This window comes from Halichoerus grypus, chromosome 10 (genome assembly GCF_964656455.1).
Source record: "Halichoerus grypus chromosome 10, mHalGry1.hap1.1, whole genome shotgun sequence".
Taxonomy (NCBI): domain Eukaryota; kingdom Metazoa; phylum Chordata; class Mammalia; order Carnivora; family Phocidae; genus Halichoerus; species Halichoerus grypus.
Window position 1 is genome coordinate 119,100,808 of NC_135721.1, and position 18,584 is coordinate 119,119,391.

General features: G+C 42.6%; 1 long non-coding RNA gene across 12 annotated transcripts in view; it reads right to left on the bottom strand.

The window, feature by feature from the left end:
* LOC144379288 (uncharacterized) overlaps positions 1–17,755 on the bottom strand; it is a 1,054,371-nt gene extending 1,036,616 nt beyond the window's left edge. For all 12 annotated transcript variants that reach the window (XR_013442046.1, XR_013442047.1, XR_013442041.1 and 9 more), the window contains exon 1: positions 17,716–17,755. This is a non-coding gene — a long non-coding RNA (uncharacterized LOC144379288). The remainder of the gene's footprint in view (positions 1–17,715) is intronic.
* Between the last annotated feature and the right edge of the window lie 829 nt (positions 17,756–18,584).

An 18,584-nucleotide genomic window follows, 5' to 3' on the forward strand; every position in this document is an offset into this window, starting at 1 on the left:
GGTGATAGGTTTCTCTGCTGGGATAATGACATTTTTTTTTTTTTTCCTAGCCATCAACTCCTTACTGGGCATCTTGAGGTGTTTCTTTGGTTGCATTTGCCTCCCCTGGCTCTGTCAGGAAAAAGCAAACAGGATTTTTCACATTTAGCCTTTGGTTTCTGAAGCTGCTTAGGCACTGCATCACGGGTAAAATTTGGGTTAAAGATAATTGTAAATATGGTATTGATATTAACTGATGTTTTCCCAACATTGCAATAATGCTTGTTTTGTTTGTTGGAGAGTTTATTACTTTTTGATCAATAGAATGTGAGATTTGTGGGGGAAATTAGCATAGTGAATAACAATTAGGCAAAAAATCAATGGCATTCAGACAAATATGGGGCTTGGAAAAGTCCCATAGGCACACCAACCTTCACACACACACACACACACACACACACACACACACTTTTAAAACTGTAATGCATCTCATTTACAATTCTGAAGCATGAGGTGGGGGTGGGGGTATGTGCGGCTCCTATGAACAGAAAAGGAACAGGTCCAGAGAAGATGTCTGTGGATTTTGTGTTCAGGAAACTCAAAATCTTTGCATTCTGAAAAACCCAAAACATCAATATCTACTAATTCTATTTACACTTACTCTACTTTTGGCTGAAGAGTCACTGAATGCCTGCTTTTCACCAGCTGTCTGGGGGTCAGAGGTGGAGCAGATAGGACCATAGTTCTCCCTTAGTCTCACTTCTGTTCTTTTCCTTCCTTCAACATTATTCCATAGTGGCCAGAGCAAAAACATTTCTATCCTATGTCATGGGATCAGAGTCAAATAAATTAGGAGAGCCCTCAGCAGTCATATGATCCAATTCACTCTTAAACACAGGACAGAAATCCTTAAAACTGCAGTGAGTCCTCACCTTTTACTTGAACACTTCTAGGGACAGAGAACAAATTACCTCCCAGTGCGGCCCACCATGAAGTAGCATAGCTCTGAGGGCTAGAATGTGCTTCCTGACACTGCATATTCTCCCACTGGTCCTGGTTGTCCCTCTGGAGTCAGAAGGAACAGGAGAGGAAGGAAGGAAGCCATGATTCATTTTATCACCTTATAAGGTTATAGGTCATTTCATATCTTTTCGTCTTTAGGACAAATGGTCAAGACCAACTTTGTATGAGTTTTTGAGCATCACTGTGTGCCAGACCCTGGAGTAAGCACTTCACATGCATATACCATCTCCCTCTCTCACACAGCAAACCTCTGTGGTGAATAGGTTGCCATTTAACTGAGGGAAACTGAGAACTGATGTTCTCTAGGGCTAATCTGTCCTAGAAAGTGTCAGAGACAGGATTCAAACCCAGAAATTCTGAGTCCAGAGCCTGTTCTTGCAAATACTACTCTCTGTGAGCTTTTTGTCCTTAGCACAGGAGGTAAAGATATGTATAAAATTCAAACACATTTCAATATATGAATTTGGATTGAAGTATTCTGCTTCTCTCTGGCTGTCGAATATGGAATGGACACCCTCGAAGAGAGCCACACTGAGGTGTTTCCTAATTCCCTTCCCTCCTGCTTGGTGGGAAGAAGCCATGGGGATTTGGAGAAAGGAAAAAAGAATTTCCATTTATTTAACAGATTTATTTTTCTTCAGAACTCAGAGAGATTCATGCTGTGCTTTACAGCCCTGAGCACCTTGTATGTTGTTGAAGAGATGTCCCACGTTTCTGTGAACGTCTTTCATTGGATGTAGGACTCTGTTGAAATATAAAAACCTATCTGTAAAGGAGAACCTTCTGAGACACTAGCCACATTCCAAGCATCCATCCTTTTTGAGTGGAGGGCATTTCTAGGCTTCCTTAAGGAACAACACAACATATTGACTGCGGGGTCCTCAAAGGTAGAGGCCATGTTTCCTTCTTGCCTCCTGAACCTCCAGTGAATACGGTTCAGGGAAATTACTAAGCATATATTTGTTGGATTAAATACAGTGATTGGCGTACAATACAGATCTCAGCTCTTATATCTTATGGTGCATCTAAGAAATACTCCCTGCGAACATTGCTAAAGTATATTCACAGCATTGCTGAGTCTCCCTGTGGGCTCTGACATCTGTATGTCATGGTATTTGAGGATTCCAGGGGGTTCATTGCCTTGTCTGAGAATCCTCACTATATATCATCCTATCTGATAATTCCTCATGGAATATCTCTGTAGCTGAGAATTTCCTTCCCCTGCATGCCTGTTCAGAAATCAATGTTTAGAATAATGGTCCTGCTTGGCTCTGAATTGGGCTGGTTAATAACCATTGCCAGGGAAATCAATCAAATCTATGATATCTTATTACTTACACTAATTTAATCACAGGGAACAGATCACTGTTCCAGTTCAAAGGGCAAAGTGTGTGTGTGTGTGTGTGTGTGTGTGTGTGTGAAAGAGAGAGAGAGACCGACCTTAAGCACGGAAGGTAGTGAACCCTGGAGGAAATGACCTATTACTATAAATCTCTACACTGCATGATTACAGGCAATATTCAGCTGAACTTTAATTTATACCTAAAAGCATGCCCCTTTTATTCCAATTTCATTCTGAGGTTATTTTGTGTTTTGAATAATCTTTGAGATCAGAGAAGGCAATTGCTAATTCCCTAATTATACAAATTAACTGAGTGTGATCTTTAGTAAAATTGCTCACATGTGATTACTGCAGCCAACACAGCTAGTTCAGTCCTAGGCAGCTGATTAGATGGCAGATGGACAGGACAGAGTCTGTGCATGTGGGGAATCGAAGATGGTTCTGTCTCTTCATGTACATCACTTAGTCTGTGTCAGCCACTTACACTCCCTCCCATCTCAGAAATGGGAAGTGGCACCTTTTTATCTACCCTGAGCTCAGGTGTCCCAGCGTCCGTGAAGCCTTTTCTTTTTTTTTTTTTTTAAGATTTTATTTATTTATTTGACAGAGAGACACAGCGAGAGAGGGAACACAAGCAGGGGGAGTGGGAGAGGGAGAAGCAGGCTTCCTGCTGAGCAGGGAGCCCGATGCGGGGCTCGATCCCAGAACCCTGAGATCATGACCTGAGCCAAAGGCAGACGCTTAACGACTGAGCCACCCAGGCGCCCCCGTGAAGCCTTTTCTAAGGACCCCAATCAGGTGCGGGCTTCCCTCTCCCACCTTCTTCACATTCCTTTTGTGCCTCGGTAGTGGGCACCAATCTGATCTACCCCATGTCTCTTTTTTACTGGGCAGTGCCCCTATTTCATGGGGATTCTAGTGGGTTTTAAATCAAGGACCATGCTCCTTTGCCCCAGGCTGGTCAGTAGAGGACCCCACCCTCTCCTGGGCAGAAAGATTGGTTCAGGCTGAGCCTGTTTCTCAAGCAGGGCAAGAAGAATCATCCTTTGGTGGTTTTGTGAACTTCAGGGTAGGTAGGAAACACTCCTGAGATTGCAAATGGTAAAGACCATGAAGCTGTAGTTCCCATTTTCCCTGGCTTCCCTCTTTTTTGTACAGCTCTGCCTTTGTCTTTTGCTTCTGTTTCATGAAGTTTCCTATTCTCTGATCACTGGGTTAATGCCGAGATGACAGATTTTATCTCAGGTCCCAAGCCTGACTGACTGGCAGTGGCTGTTGGCAGACTGTGTTAAGAACCTAAAGAGACACCTAGGGTCAGCAAGAAAAGAGATCTGTGATCAACTAGTTATGTCTGGCATGGGGACAGGAATGGATGTAAACAAGCAGGTGCTTGCCGTCCTTTATCTAGTGACATGTCTTATATTTTTTTCAATGATTGGTGTGAGTCCTGGATTTAGGTGGCATCCTATTTCTATCATGTGTCACATTTGTCACTGGGAAAGTCACAGTGACCACTTCATGAGCCAGGCCAACCAGAGCTTTGCCCTTCAGATTTTGGCATTAATTCTTTGGATCCTCAAAGCTGGAGTCAGTTAGCAGAAGAAGTGATATTAAAGAGTATAAATCCAAGTGGGGAAGGAACATAAAGAATGAGAAGAGAGAACAACTAGAGCCATTCTGACAATTTAAGGAGTGTGCAGCAGCATCAGCTGGGAAGCTTGGGGTTGTATGTTCAGCAGCATGTGAAGCTAATTCAGTTAAATTAGCTTTCCAAATCCAAAAGAAAAGAGAAAGGACCCAAATTAATAAAATTATGAATGAAAGGGGAGAGATCACAACTAACACCAAGGAAATAGAAACAATTATTAGAAATTATTATCAACAACTATATGCCAATAAACTGAGCAATCTGGATGAAATGGATGCCTTCCTGGAAACCTATAAACTGCGAAGACTGAAACAGGAAGAAATTGACAACCTGAATAGGCCAATAACCAGTAATGAGATTGAAGCAGTGATCAAAAACCTCCCAAAAAACAAGAGTTCAGGGCCTGATGGATTCCCTGGGGAATTCTACCAAACATTCAAAGAAGAAATAATACCTATTTTCCTGAACCTGTTTCAAAAAATAGAAACAGAAGGAAAGCTTCCAGACTCATTCTATGAGGCCAGCATTACCTTAATCCCCAAACCAGGCAAAGACCCCACCAAAAAGGAGAATTTCAGACCGATATCCCTGATGAATATGGATTCCAAAATCCTCAACAAAATCCTAGCTAATAGGATCCAACAATACATTAAAAGGATCATCCACCACGACCAAGTGGGATTTAACCCCGGGATGCAAGGTGGTTCAACATTCACAAATCAATGTGATAGAACACATTAATAAGAGGAGAGAGAAGAACCATATGGTCCTCTCAATTGATGCAGAAAAAGCATTTGACAAAATACAGCATCCTTTCCTGATTAAAACTCTTCAGAGTATAGGGATAGAGGGAACATTCCTCAAGTTCATAAAATCCATCTATGAAAAACCCACAGCGAATATCATCCTCAATGGGGAAAAGCTGAGAGCCTTTCCCTTAAGATCAGGAACACGTCAAGGATGCCCACTCTCGCCACTATTGTTCACCACAGTACTAGAAGTCCTAGCAACAGCAATCAGACAACAAAAAGAAATAAAAGGTATTCAAACTGGCAAAGAAGAAGTCAAACTCTCTCTTTTCGCAGGTGACATGATACTTTATGTGGAAAACCCGTAAGACTCCACCCCCAAATTACTAAAACTCATCCAGCAATTCAGTGATGTGGCAGGATAAAAATCAATGCACAGAAATCAGTTGCTTTCTTAAACACTAACAATGCAACTGTAGAAAGAGAAATTAGAGAAACAATGCCATTTACAATAGCACCCAAAACCATAAAATACCTTGGAATAAACTTAACCAAAGAGGTAAAGTATTTATACTCTAGGAACTACAGAACACTCATGAAAGAAATTTAAGAAGACACAAAAAGATGGAAAAATATTCCATGCTCATGGATCGGAAGAATAAACATTGTTAAAATGTCTATGCTACCCAGAGCAATCTATACCTTCAATGCCATCCTGATCAAAATTCCAATGACACTTTTCAAAGTGCTGGAACAAACAATCCTGAAGTTTGTATGGAATCAGAAAAGACCCCGAATCACCAAGGAAATGTTGAAAAAGAAAAACAAAGCTGGGGGCATCATGTTGCCTGATTTCAAGCTATATTATAAAGCAGTGATTACCAAGACAGCATGGTACTGGCATAAAAATAGACATATAGACCAATGGAACAGAATAGAGAGCCCAGATATGGACCCTCAATTCTATGGTCAAATAATCTTCGACAGAGCAGGAAAAAATATGCAATGGAAAAAAGACAGTCTCTTCAATAAATGGTGCTGGGAAAATTGGACAGCCACATGCAGAAGAATGAAACTCGACCATTTTCTAACACCCTACACAAAGATAAATTCAAAATGGATGAAAGACCTCAATGTGAGACAGGAATCCATCAAAATCCTAGAGGAGAACATAGGCAGTAACCTCTTTGACATTGGCCATAGCAAATTCTTTCAAGATACATCTCCAAAAGCTAGTGAAACAAAAACAAAAATGAACTTTTGGGACTTCATCAAGATAAAAAGCTTCTGCACAGCAAAGGAAACAGTCAACAAAACAAAGAGGCAACCCACAGAATGGGAGAAGATATTTGCAGATGACACTACAGATAAAGGGCTGGTATCCAAGATCTATAAAGAACTTCTCAAACTCAACACCCAAAAAACAAATAATCAAGTCAAAAAAATGGGCAGAAGATATGAACAGACACTTCTCTGAAGAAGACATACAAATGGCTAACAGGCACATGAAATAATGTTCATCATCATTAGCCATCAGGGAAATTCAAATTAAAACCATATCGAGATACCACCTTACACCAGTTAGAATGGCAAAAATGGACAAGGCAAGAAACAACAAATGTTGGAGAGGTTGTGGAGAAAGGGGAACCCTCTTACACTGTTGGTGGGAATGCAAGTTGGTACAGCCACTTTGGAAAACAGTGTGGAGGTGCCTCAAAGAATTAAAAATAGAGCTACCCTATGACCCAGCAATTGCACTCCTGGGTATTTACCCCAAAGACACAGATGTAGTGAAAAGAAGGGCCATATGCACCCCAATGTTCATAGCAGCAATGTTTGCAATACCCAAACTGTGAAAAGGGCCAAGATGCCCTTCAGCAGATGAATGGATAAAGAAGATGTGGTCCATAAATACAATGGAATATTACTCAGCCATCAGAAAGGATGAATACCCAACTTTTATATCAACGTGAATGGGCCTGGAGGAGATTATGCTAAGTGAAATAAGTCAAGCAGAGAAAGTCAATTATCATATGGTTTCACTTATTTGTGGAACATAAGGAATAGCATGGAGGACATTAGGAGAAGGAAGGGAAAAATGAAGGGGGGGAAATCGGAGGGAGAGATGAACCATGAGAGACTATGGACTCTGAGAAACAAACTGAGGGTTTTAGAGGGGAGAGGGTGGGGGGATGGGTTAGCCTGGTGATGCGTATTAAGGAGGGCACGTACTGCATGGAGCACTGGGTGTCATATGAAAACACTGAATCGTGGATCGCTACATCAAAAACTAATGATGTATGGTGACATAACATAATAAAATTAAATTAAAATTTTTTATTTTATTTTTTATTTTTAAAAAATTTTTTATTTAATTTCAATTTAGTTAACATAGAGTGTATGAGTAGTCTCAGGGGTAAAATTTAGTGATGCATAAGTTGCATATAACACCCAGTGCTCATTACATCAAGTGTCCTCCTTAATGGCTATCACCCAGTTACCCCATCTCCCCACCCACCTCCCCTCCAGCACCCTTCAGTTCATTTCCTAGAGTTAAGAGTCTCTTATGGTTTGCTTCTCTCTCTGTTTTTATCTTATTTTATTTTTCCTTCCCTTCCCCTATGTTCATCTGTTTTGTTTCTTAAATTCCACACATGAGTGAAATCATACGGTATTTGTCTTTCTCTGACTGACTTATTTTGCTTAGCGTAATACCTTCTAGTTCCATCCATGTTGTTGCAAATGGCAAGATTTCATTCTTTTTGATGGCTGAGTAATATTCCATTGTATACATATACCACATCTTCCTTATCCATTCATCTGTCGATCGACATCTGGGCTCCTTCCATATTTTGGCTATTGTGGACATTGCTGCTATAAACATTGGGGCTCATGTGCCCCTTTGAATCACTGTGTTTGTATTCTTTGGATAAATACCTAGTAGTGCAATTGCTGGGTTGGAGGGTAGCTCTATTTTTAACATTTCGAGGAACCTCCATACTGTTCTCCAGAGTGGCTGCACAGTTTGCATTCCCACCACCAATTAAAATTTTAATTGATTGATATGGTGGCATCATGGTCCTTTGTATGTAAAAATGTGGTCACAGACCATGTATGCCTTTTTGCTACTGCATCTTCTGTGCCTAGTACATAGTAGGTGCTCAATAACATTGTGTTGAATGAGGGAAATAATAAATTTGCATATTAATGTACAATCTTCCCAGATCATATCAGAAGTCAAAACTGATAAAATGTATATATTTGGAATATTGTCTGAACTGAAGCAGGAGCATCTAGAAAACACATTCTGATTTTGAGAGATATTAGGAGCTGCAATTCATCAAATTTGGCGGTGGGTAGGATGCTGGGAAGATGGAGGAGAAAGAGAACAAGAAGCCTTTCAGATTTATGACTGGGTGGGTGGTGCTGGCATTCACCAAGACACTCTAATGAAGTACCAGGGTGGATCCTAGCAAAAGGGCTTCTCATGCTCTATTTTTATTGGTTTGTTATTTGTCTGACTTCCTCCCAACCCAGGAAGTGCCCAGAGTCTAGCACAGTGCCAGCACATAGTAGGCCTGTCATAAATACTGAGCACATGCATGGATTGGCAACACATATCCACCAATGATGACAAACTAGTTAGTTAGTATGTAGGGTGACATTACATTTCTATTCACTGTGGCAGGGGAACATGTCATGTGAAAGCAACTTCCAGCCATTTATGATGGAGAGCAGGAGGCAAGCCCTGTTTCACACAGCTCGGAACTGCATTTAGGTCTACCGGAGGCCTGCCAATCTTACTGTGGTATTAAAATGAAAGTTTTGCATGAGCTTCAATTACTGAAAGTCTATATGGAGTTTATGAGGCTTAACCCATAGCTGGTTCCTGTTCACAGTCAAAGGCCAATGAATGGTCAATAAAAGCTGCAAATGGTTTTCCATTATTCCTGATGGATTTCTCTGTAAGATGACAGAGTGTAACAATGATCAATAGTGGAACAGCCATTCCTGAAGGCCTTTGTGCCAGATATAATATACTGATAAAAAAGAAGGCAGCATGGAGTTTTGTTGGTAGATTGGCCTGTGGTTTTTGGGTAAACAGGAAAGCTCTTCTTGAAAATAGGGTAGACTGTGCTTGCATCCTTTCAATAGAACCTGCTCCATGGTTGGGGCTCAACAATTGTGTGGTTGTGAGGATCATATCAGAAGACCTGGTTGAGGGGGAGCATATTAGTGAGCCCAGGAACTCAGGAATTAGATTAGTTCTTGGGGAAAAAGTTCCTCACCTGGTGTTTTATTGAAATTTAAGATTTGAAAACAGATGAGCTCAATGAAGAGGCAGAGCTGGGTGGGAAGGAGCTGTGACCTACAAGATGCTATTATTTTTACGTTAGATAACTCTCAGCAGCATGGAAATGGTTAAACACTCTCTCCTTTCAGAAAAGCTCACCCCAGATGATTTCTATAACCCTTGTTATGGGTGGAAGTATGTCCCTTTCAAATTTATATGTTTTGTTGAGACACCTGCTCTTTTTTTCCTGTGTCCTCCAAACTGAGGAACCTCATTACCATTGAGCCAGAAAGCTGGAGACTTCTCTTTCTTCTTCCTCAGCCCCGAATGCATTCATCACCAAATCCCACCAGTTTCACTTCTTTAATGTTTTCTCCCTGAAACTTATCCAAGGCAGCAGCTTCCTTGTTTCAGGATACTTGATCTCTTGCTCAAGTGGCTTCAATAACCATCTATCTGTCTCCCAGCTCCAGCTGTCTTTTCCATCTTCTTCAGTCTCTACACTAGAGCTTGATGATCTTTGTAAAATAAGAAGTTTTGATCATGTCACACCCTGCCCCAATTAAAACCCATCAATGTTATCACCTTGCCCTCAGAATGAAACAGAGCATCCATCACAAGGCCTTTCTTCATTTGGCCCCAACCTACCTAACTTATCTCCAGGTCATCCTCTTGCTCAGGACGAAAATGGGTGGAAAAGGCATGTTCGATTTACTGAATGGTGAGGACAGCATTTGTTTTCCTATTCATTACACACTCAACACTTCCTGGCTTAGGTCTGGGAGAGTCAGAATTGAAGACCTGTGTCAGGACACTGCTAGTGATGCGTGAGGGGTGCAAAGAGCTGCGCTAACTCAGGAGGTCACCCAGCATCATCTGGCGGTACAAATTGGCTAACTCATTAGTGTCTCTAAGATATTCTGAAGGCACTAAGGTTTGGATGTCCAGTTTTTAATGCTCATTGGAAGCAAGTAAGTAATAGCCCATTTATATAGATGGGGAGATCTGTTCTTTGCAGGTGTAGTGAATGTGGTAGGTCACCATATAGCAAAGCTAGGATCAGTTAGATAGTGATTCACAGTCCTGGATGTACATGAGAATCTGTTGGGAATCTTGACCAGTGTGGGAGCTCTGCCCTAGAACAAGATTTGTATGGGTGAGTTTAGGAATCATTTTTTTTTTTAAAGCTTCTTAGGTGATTGTAATGCACAGTGTGGGCTGAAAACCACTGATTTAACTCACTAGAGAAATAAATACATCAGACATTTTTTATGGAGAAAACCTTTTTGAATTGATAGTTAACTGGGCAGTGAATTTAAAAAAAAATGGATTTGGAATATTTTTGGAATTAGATATTGTTAGCTAAATAATGCCTTGGCTTTGGGATAGCTGGTTTCATTTTGTATGTGCCTTCCTCTGGAAGGGAAAAACATGAAAATTTTTTTTACTCTTTGTCTAGACACTGGTTACAACCATTGCCCCAAATATCCAAACTTTGAGAAAGGCAGATTAGCATACAGTGACTAATTGGGAGGTTATGTATCTATTGAGAGGGCCTCCAAGTATGCATTCCCTCAGGGAATCTTGATTCTCACCTCAGGCCGACTCGGGGGAAGGCTGTCCTTGGGTGTGGGAACAAGGTGGATAAGTTGGATTTAGGGGTTTAGACTTCAGAAAACAACCAGAGGGGCAGCCTCGAAAGTTCCCGCCTCTTCTGAATCAAAAGGAGAAATGGTGGTTGCTAGGAAATGGTCTTTGCTGTTTGGCGAGCACATTTTGTTACATCTGACCCAGTGGTTAACTCTTTAAGTAAGTGGACATTGCCAGTGAAAACCGCCCTGGGATGGCAGTAGCCGACTCGGTGCTGTGGGAGCCATATGCAAAAGCTTATCAAAGCAGCCCCAAGAGGGGCTTTACTTGCTAAAGATGGAATTCAAACTTTCCTAAGCATTTGGAGACCACAAATTCCAAAAAGAAAGCCTACTGGATCTGAGATTTTTTTTTTCCTGCTGGTTTCAGACTTATTATTATTAATGAGTATGTTGGGAACTGGACTTGTTTCATTATTTTAAGTATTCAACTGACCTATAATAAAGAGATATTGCCAAGCAAGTGTTGTTCAATAAAGGAAAGGATTGTATTTCTGTTACAAACATGAGCCTGCATATCTGTGACCTTGTATATCTGGCTGGGGTGATGCCTTTCCAGGCCTATCCGAATGGGTTAGTTCCTTCTCCTCATTTGACTAATGAGTCTACTGAGACTTGGTAGGAGTTGCCAGAGAGCTATTAAATAATGTGGAAATTGAGCTGCCTTTTCCCTGGAGGCTGCTCTGCAAGGAAGATAAGTGAAGGCAGAATCTTGCTGCGAAGGGGAGCCTCCATGAGGATGTTTGATGATGGCTCTCTGCAGGATGAGAAAGAGCAATAGACAGAAGGGTTGTCACTGTCTCCTCTCCTTCCATTGTTCCTGAGACCTCAGTTGCATAGCCCGGTCCTCCCTCTCTTCATGCCTGTCTCTCTGTGTGGGTGGAGGAGATGACAGAATGCACAACCATGGAGCAGACAAGAGGTCATGAGAGTGGAAACCAGAGTCTGTCCAGAGTGGGGTCAACTGTTGGCTTGAATGCCTGCATGTATTTGGATGGAAGCCAGAGAGCCATCCACAGTATTCTTCCAGAGAGTCAGACTGCCTGGGCTCAAATCTGTTCTGCCACTTTTTGACTGTGTAATCTTGACTCTCAGTTTCCTCATCTGTATAATGGGGTGATGATAACAGCACTCAACCTCTCAGGGCCATTTTGAGAGTGAAATGAAGTCGTGCTTGTAAGTGCTTAGAATAGTTCCAGGCATAGAGTAAGTGGTCAGTATAAGTTAAATATTATTATAGGCTTTTAGGAAATAAGTAGGGAAATTTGACACCTGTCTTTCTCAGAAGAATGGCCATTCATTTATTCATTCATTCAACAAATATTTTCTGAGTAGTATTGTGCGCTGGGTCTCATGCGAGGTGCTCACAAATGAATTACAAATAACTTCTCTTTCAAAGAGCTGGAGCTGGGAGGGCTAGTCAGTTTTTTATGTTCCAAGAACAGACAATCAAAAAGTGAAAACAGTAGAACTGCCTGCCAGCCCAAGTATACATGGAGACCTCTTGTATCCTGGAAGGATCTAGTCATGGGGACTGGAGCTTCTCTGGGAAGATATGCCACCAGGATGCAGCCCACGTAAGGTAGTGGGGATGGAGGAACATGACACCAGGCCTTTCTCTTTCCACCAATCTAGAACTGAGGCTTATAAAGTCATTTCCTAAAAACAATCTATTGAACTCAAGTTCACCATCACAATCTCAGAAAAGTAGGCAAGAGGGGCTGGCTGCCTCCTTTCACAGACTTTCAGGGCAGGGAACTCCAACAAACAGCCAGCTTCCACGGGCCCCATAGAAGATTCCACTGTTGAGTGATGCTGGTCTTGGATGGAAGGAAACCTTCTCTGCTAAGTCTTCCTGGGCCTGGGCCAAGGGCTCTGCACAACAAATAGCTTCCTGGGGGTGGGACCACTGTGTTCTCAGTCTGCTTTAGATTATAATTATTGATAGACTTTCAGCTTGGCAGAACTGGGCTGGATCTTGGAGATCATTGAATTCAATTCTAACATCTTACAAAGGAAATCCCTTACACCCAAGGGCCAGGTTCTCCTTCCTTGCTGCCCAGTTCTGTTCCCCTCACAGCAGAAATCTCATCTCTCCACCGATTGTCCATAGGGATTCTGCCAGATCCATTTACACATGCTTCATATCCTAAGAACTTTGTACCAAATGTAAAGTCTAAAATATTTGAACTGCAATAGGTTTCATCAATGGCTCCAAACTAGTATGGGGCATACTAGGATATTTTCATAAGTTATACAAAACACATTTATGTTTTACTTTACTATTTACATAAAATTAGAGTCCCTTATAGCCATCATTACCATCACCACCATCATCACCATCATCGCCATCATCAGCATCACCATCATCACCACCACCACCACCATCATCATCATCACCACCACGACCATCATCACCATCATTATCACCATAATCACCACCACCATCATCATCAGCATCATCATCATTACCACCACCATCACCATCATCACCAACACCATCACCATTAACACCACCACCATCATCACCATCATCACCACCATCATGGTCATCATCATCACCACCACTCACCATCATCACCAACACCATCACCATCATCACCATCACCAACACCATCACCATCATCACCACCACCATCATCACCATCACCAACACCATCATCACCACCACCACCATCATCATCATCACCACCACCATTATCATCATCATCATCATCACCAACATCATCACCATCATCATCATCATCACCAACACCATCACCATCATCACCACCACCATCATCATCCTCATCACAATGAATGAAGCTGTGAAGACCAGTGGTTCTCAAAGTGTGGTCCCAAATCAACAGCATAAACATTGCCTGGGAACCTGTCAGACATGCAAAACCTCAGAGCCCATCTTAAACCTAATAAGTCAGAAACTCTGAGAGTCAGACCCAGGAATCTGTGTTTTAACAACCCTACTGATGAATCTGATGTGTGCTAAAGTTTGAGAAACACTGTGCTAGACCGTGCCAAGGACTTTTTTTTTTATTAGTAATTCCAAATATTTATTTTTACTTCATTCTTCAGTACTCTGTCGTTTGCCTCTAGGTTGAGATTTTACAGACTGTTTTGCAGCCCTCTGTATAAAGTATGTTCCAAGATGGACACCTATGAAAGACACCCCAGGTACAAGAAGATAGTTCTTTCTAATCCAGCTGGTGTTTTTCATCTCTTCTTTCAATATCAAGCTCAACTCAAAGATGCTTCTTTCTGAAGATTCCAAGCCTGCTATTTCCCTTTGATGTGCTTCTTCACAGGACATTCAAGTGCTGGACTATCTGGTGCAGAACATTGTCCTTATTAAGCATTTGGAGAACAGGGCTGCTCTTGATTCTGTGCCATTCCAAATGTATGAACCCAACTAAAGGTACCATAACAATCAGAACTTTGTAGTTTCTCCAGAAGTTCTGAAAGCTCATAGTACTTCAGCATCAGTGCACCTGCCCACCAGCCGCTGAGTCTCCCTAGGCTGCCGCCACCAGCTGGCCCCACAGGCCAAGCCGCACGCAGCTGCTGCAGCCGGTCCTGCCAACCTGCGCTCGAAGCTTGGAGAGCTGTGCCAAGGACTTTTAATGCATTATCTCAATTTTTCCTCTAAATAACCCTCTGTGATAAATACCACTATTATCTCCACTTTGAGAAAGCTGAGATGTGACAAGGTTAAGTAACCTGCCCAAGATCACACAGTTTGTAAGGGGTTTGGCTAGACTCTGGCCTGCAGTTATTCAGTTATACGATGAGGTCAACATCTTATCCTAACCAATTCTTTGAACTACAAAAGGAAAGGTGTAGAAAATCCTTTAGCAACCACCCACTCCCTCCAAGCTAGGGCACAGAATTACGACTTATTTTTACTCAGCCTCATCCCTTTTTAGTCCATAACTAGCATGTGGAGCTTGAAGTGGTGGCGTGACTTCAAACCCTGCCTCGTCTTCCCTTGAAGTAGCACCAGAGGTGGTTTCCTGGGCAGGTCTGAGGCCACTGACATCTGTGGCAGCAAAAAGGACTGGGCAGAGGAGGATGAAGCTGGGGCCAGCTGCAAATACTTGCTGAGTAGGGAAAGGGGGGATGGAGAGGAAAGGCCAAAAAAAGGAAGTAAGTAAGCAGGAACCACTGGTCTGTGAAACAAGTATGAGGACATCGATTTAACCAGTGAGCAAATGGAAACCTAGGGAGGTTACGTGACACCTGTAATACCACCAACCAGGCAATAGAAGTCTTGGGATTTGCCTCTAAGTCCAGTGCTTACTCCACCACAGTGCCATTGGAGCAACTGGGTAAAAAGCCAGCGATATTGGGCTATGAAGAAACAGAGGCTCCTGTCTTGGGTTCCTACTGACCCTCAGGGGATTGATGGACTCACTGAAATTAAGTGTAAAGTTACAGTATTATGGTGTGTGTGTATGTGTTTATGAGATATACATTTATATGCACATACACATATGTGTGTGTCCATACATATATATACACACATACATATATAAATCTGGATTATTGGGGTTCTCCAGAGAAACAGAACCAATAGGAGATCTCTCCCTCTCTTCATCTATCATCTATCTATCTATCTATCTATCATCTATCTATCTATCTATCATCTGTCTTTCTCTATCATTCATCTATCTAACTAGTTCATATATTTACCTATTGATCTCTCTATCTCTATCACATATCCATCTATGTTATAAGGAACTGGCTCACAGGAGAAATCCCATGCTCTGCCCTCCATAAGGAGGAGATTCAGGAGAGCTGGTTTAGTTCCAGTTTGAGCCCCAAGGCCCAAGAACCAGGAGAACCGATGGTGTAAGTTCCCGTCTGAGTGCAGGAGAAGACCAATGTCCCAACATGAGGATAGTTAGGCAGAGAGTGAGAATTTTCCTTTACCCTGCCTTTTCTGTTTGGGGCTTCTGTGGTTTAGCTGAACCCCCCCACCTCCACATTGGGGAAGGCAATCTGCCATTGTCTACCAATTCAAATGTTAATCGCACCCAGAGATACCCTCATAGACACACCCAGAGTTATGTTGAACCAAATAGCTGGGCACTTGTTGGCCATATATATATATATGGCAAGGTTGAAAAAAATTTTGTCTTGTGTTTATTTTTTTAAATAAATTTCTTGGGCGCCTGGGTGGCTCAGTTGGTTAAGCGACTGCCTTCGGCTCAGGTCATGATCCTGGAGTCCCTGGATCGAGTCCCGCATCGGGCTCCCTGCTCGGCGGGGAGTCTGCTTCACCCTCTGACCCTCCCCCCTCTCATGTGCTTTCTCTCTCATTCTCTCTCTCTCAAATAAAGAAATAAAAAAAAAAAATCTTTAAAAAAAAAAAATAAATTTCTTTTCTCCTGTTTGTGTGTGTGTATAATCTATCTATCTATCTATATATATGTATATATATATATATTTCCTCTCAATCTCTCTCTCTCCTATATATATATATATATATAGGAAATAATTTGCAGGAGGGGCTCTGTGGCATATTGCATTTTCCAAAGATGGCTACACACACACACACACACACACACACACACACACACACACAAAGGTGGGGTCTGTGTTCCCTACCTCCTGCATCTGGACAGGGGTTTGGGACAGCTTCAGCCAATAGATAATGGTGCAAGTGATGTCATGTGACATCCAAAGCTAGGTCATAAAAAGGGTATAGCTCCCATCCCCTGTGATCCCAGCCACAGTGCTGTGAGGAAGCTGAAACCAGCTGAGGGGAGCTGAGGTCCCCAAGCTGACATCCAGCATTGAACCACCAAATGTGACTAGATGTGTGAGGGAGTGAGCCTTCAAATGATGACACCTGCCAGCTTCGAGTCTGAGATCCCCGAGACTGTGGAGCGGAACCAAACTGTCCTTGCTGTGTCCTGTTCGAATCCTGACTCCCAGAGTCTGAGAGCATGATAAATGGTTGTTTTATGTCGGCCCCCTTGCAGGAAGCACTACCCCGACTTACAGAAGGGCTGAAGTTTCCCTGAAACCATCAGTTCCCCAAACCCGTGTCTAAGCAAGACCACACCTGGCCGTGAAGGGGTGTCACGAGCTCACAGTAAAAAAAGGTGAAAAAGCAAAGTTTATGCACAAGGCTCCCTTTAGGGTAAATCTATTAAATTTTTTGAACCAAACCCCCCCTCCCCTACTTCCACCCGCCTCCCCCATTTCTTTAACTGAAATTTATACTCTTCCTGTTTTTTGGTGCTAAAAATGTTCCTTCTTTAATGAAATAATGAGAGTAGCTTGTTTTGTTGTTTCTGCTGCTGCTGTATTTTGTTGTAAAGCCCTTACTAGGCAAAATAAAAAGTTGGTCACTAAATGCTATCCTCCCAGTCTTTCGAAAAAAATTCTGATACTTGAAGTAGAACCGCTGACCCACATAATAAAGTCCAAGCCACTTGGCATGGCATTAAAAACTTGATGCTGTATTAGTTGAATCCTATTCTAATTAGGTGATAATCAGGCCCAACCACAATGCGATTCAACACTATGCCCCTCAGGTAAGTTACAGACTTCCGAGAAAATTAGAGGCTCGGCGGAGCATATTTCTTTAGGAAAATGTGTTTTAAGACACAAACTATTGACTTAATTTTTAAAACGCAGCCTACTTCAAAGCTGGGCCCTGCTAGTTCATAAATAATTAACACAAACCATATATTCACACAGACATACAAGGGACCCACAGGCTCAGCTCCCACCCTGTGTCATTCCCACAGCGGAAGTGTGGACGCATGCGCACACGGCACACAGACGCCCACGGCAGCTGCAAAGAGGCAGTGCTCACCCGAATGATCCAGCGAGACCACCAAGCTGAGCGGCACTTCCCAGTTCCTGTCCAACTGTGCAGTGCTCCATTAATCTCTGCATATCCGCTTCCAGGAGCTCTTCTCCCCAAAGTCCTCGAAATGAATTTGTGGCCTGATATTTGAGAAAGGGCCAGTATGGGTCCTGCTTACATAACTCATCCATGCCCTTGACATCCCTCCCCGCACCCCCCCCGCCCCCCCCCCCCCCCCCCCCCCGCACTCCACCGGATTTGTCCACGAACAGCTGCCCATCCCCAGGACCAGGACGGGACTACAGGCTCAGGCCCTCTGGTGGAGAAAACATTGGCATTTTCTCCGGACCGGACAGGCAGCCACCCGGACTTGCTTCAGTTAATCAGTTGCCTGCCACCTCGCCGGGATAATAGTTCATTTCGGGTTTGTTGGCCTCTGTCTCCTCGGGTTACCTGGTGTTTGGTGATTCAGAGAGTGATAAATAAACACAGGATTCATAATCACAGCACGCATGATTAGGAACACTTTCTGAACATTTCAATTCAATTTGCATTTAGGTCTGGTTAACCTGAGGGGCAGGCATGTTAATCTTCACACAATACAGATTGATTACTGGCTTCTCTAATTTTTCTTCCTTCAGATGACAAGCCCCAGCAGCCTGGACTTTGTCAATTTAGGATAGCACCCAAGGAGCACAACTAACCGACTTTAGGAAAAAAAAAAATTAACTTGGAAAAAATACATTACTTCCGCACGGAGCAAGAACATAAAATTATACCCCAAGGAAAGGCGCAGCCTATAACCTACTGCACTCCTGAGATATCTCGGTGCCGCTATTAAATTTATTAATGAGGGTTGGGAGGTCTTAGTGGCGATCACTGGCCCATCAGTTCCCCCCAGCCCTATTGTTTAATAGGATCAGTGGACATTTACCAGTACAGATGATTAATTAGAGAGAGGCTTTATCAGTGTAAGGGTTGGGACTGGGAAAGCAGGTGGAGATGTTTCCCTTTGACCTCATAATCCTTCATCTGTCTTCCTTGTGGTGAGGTTTTATTACTCCCAGTGCACAAGGATCCACT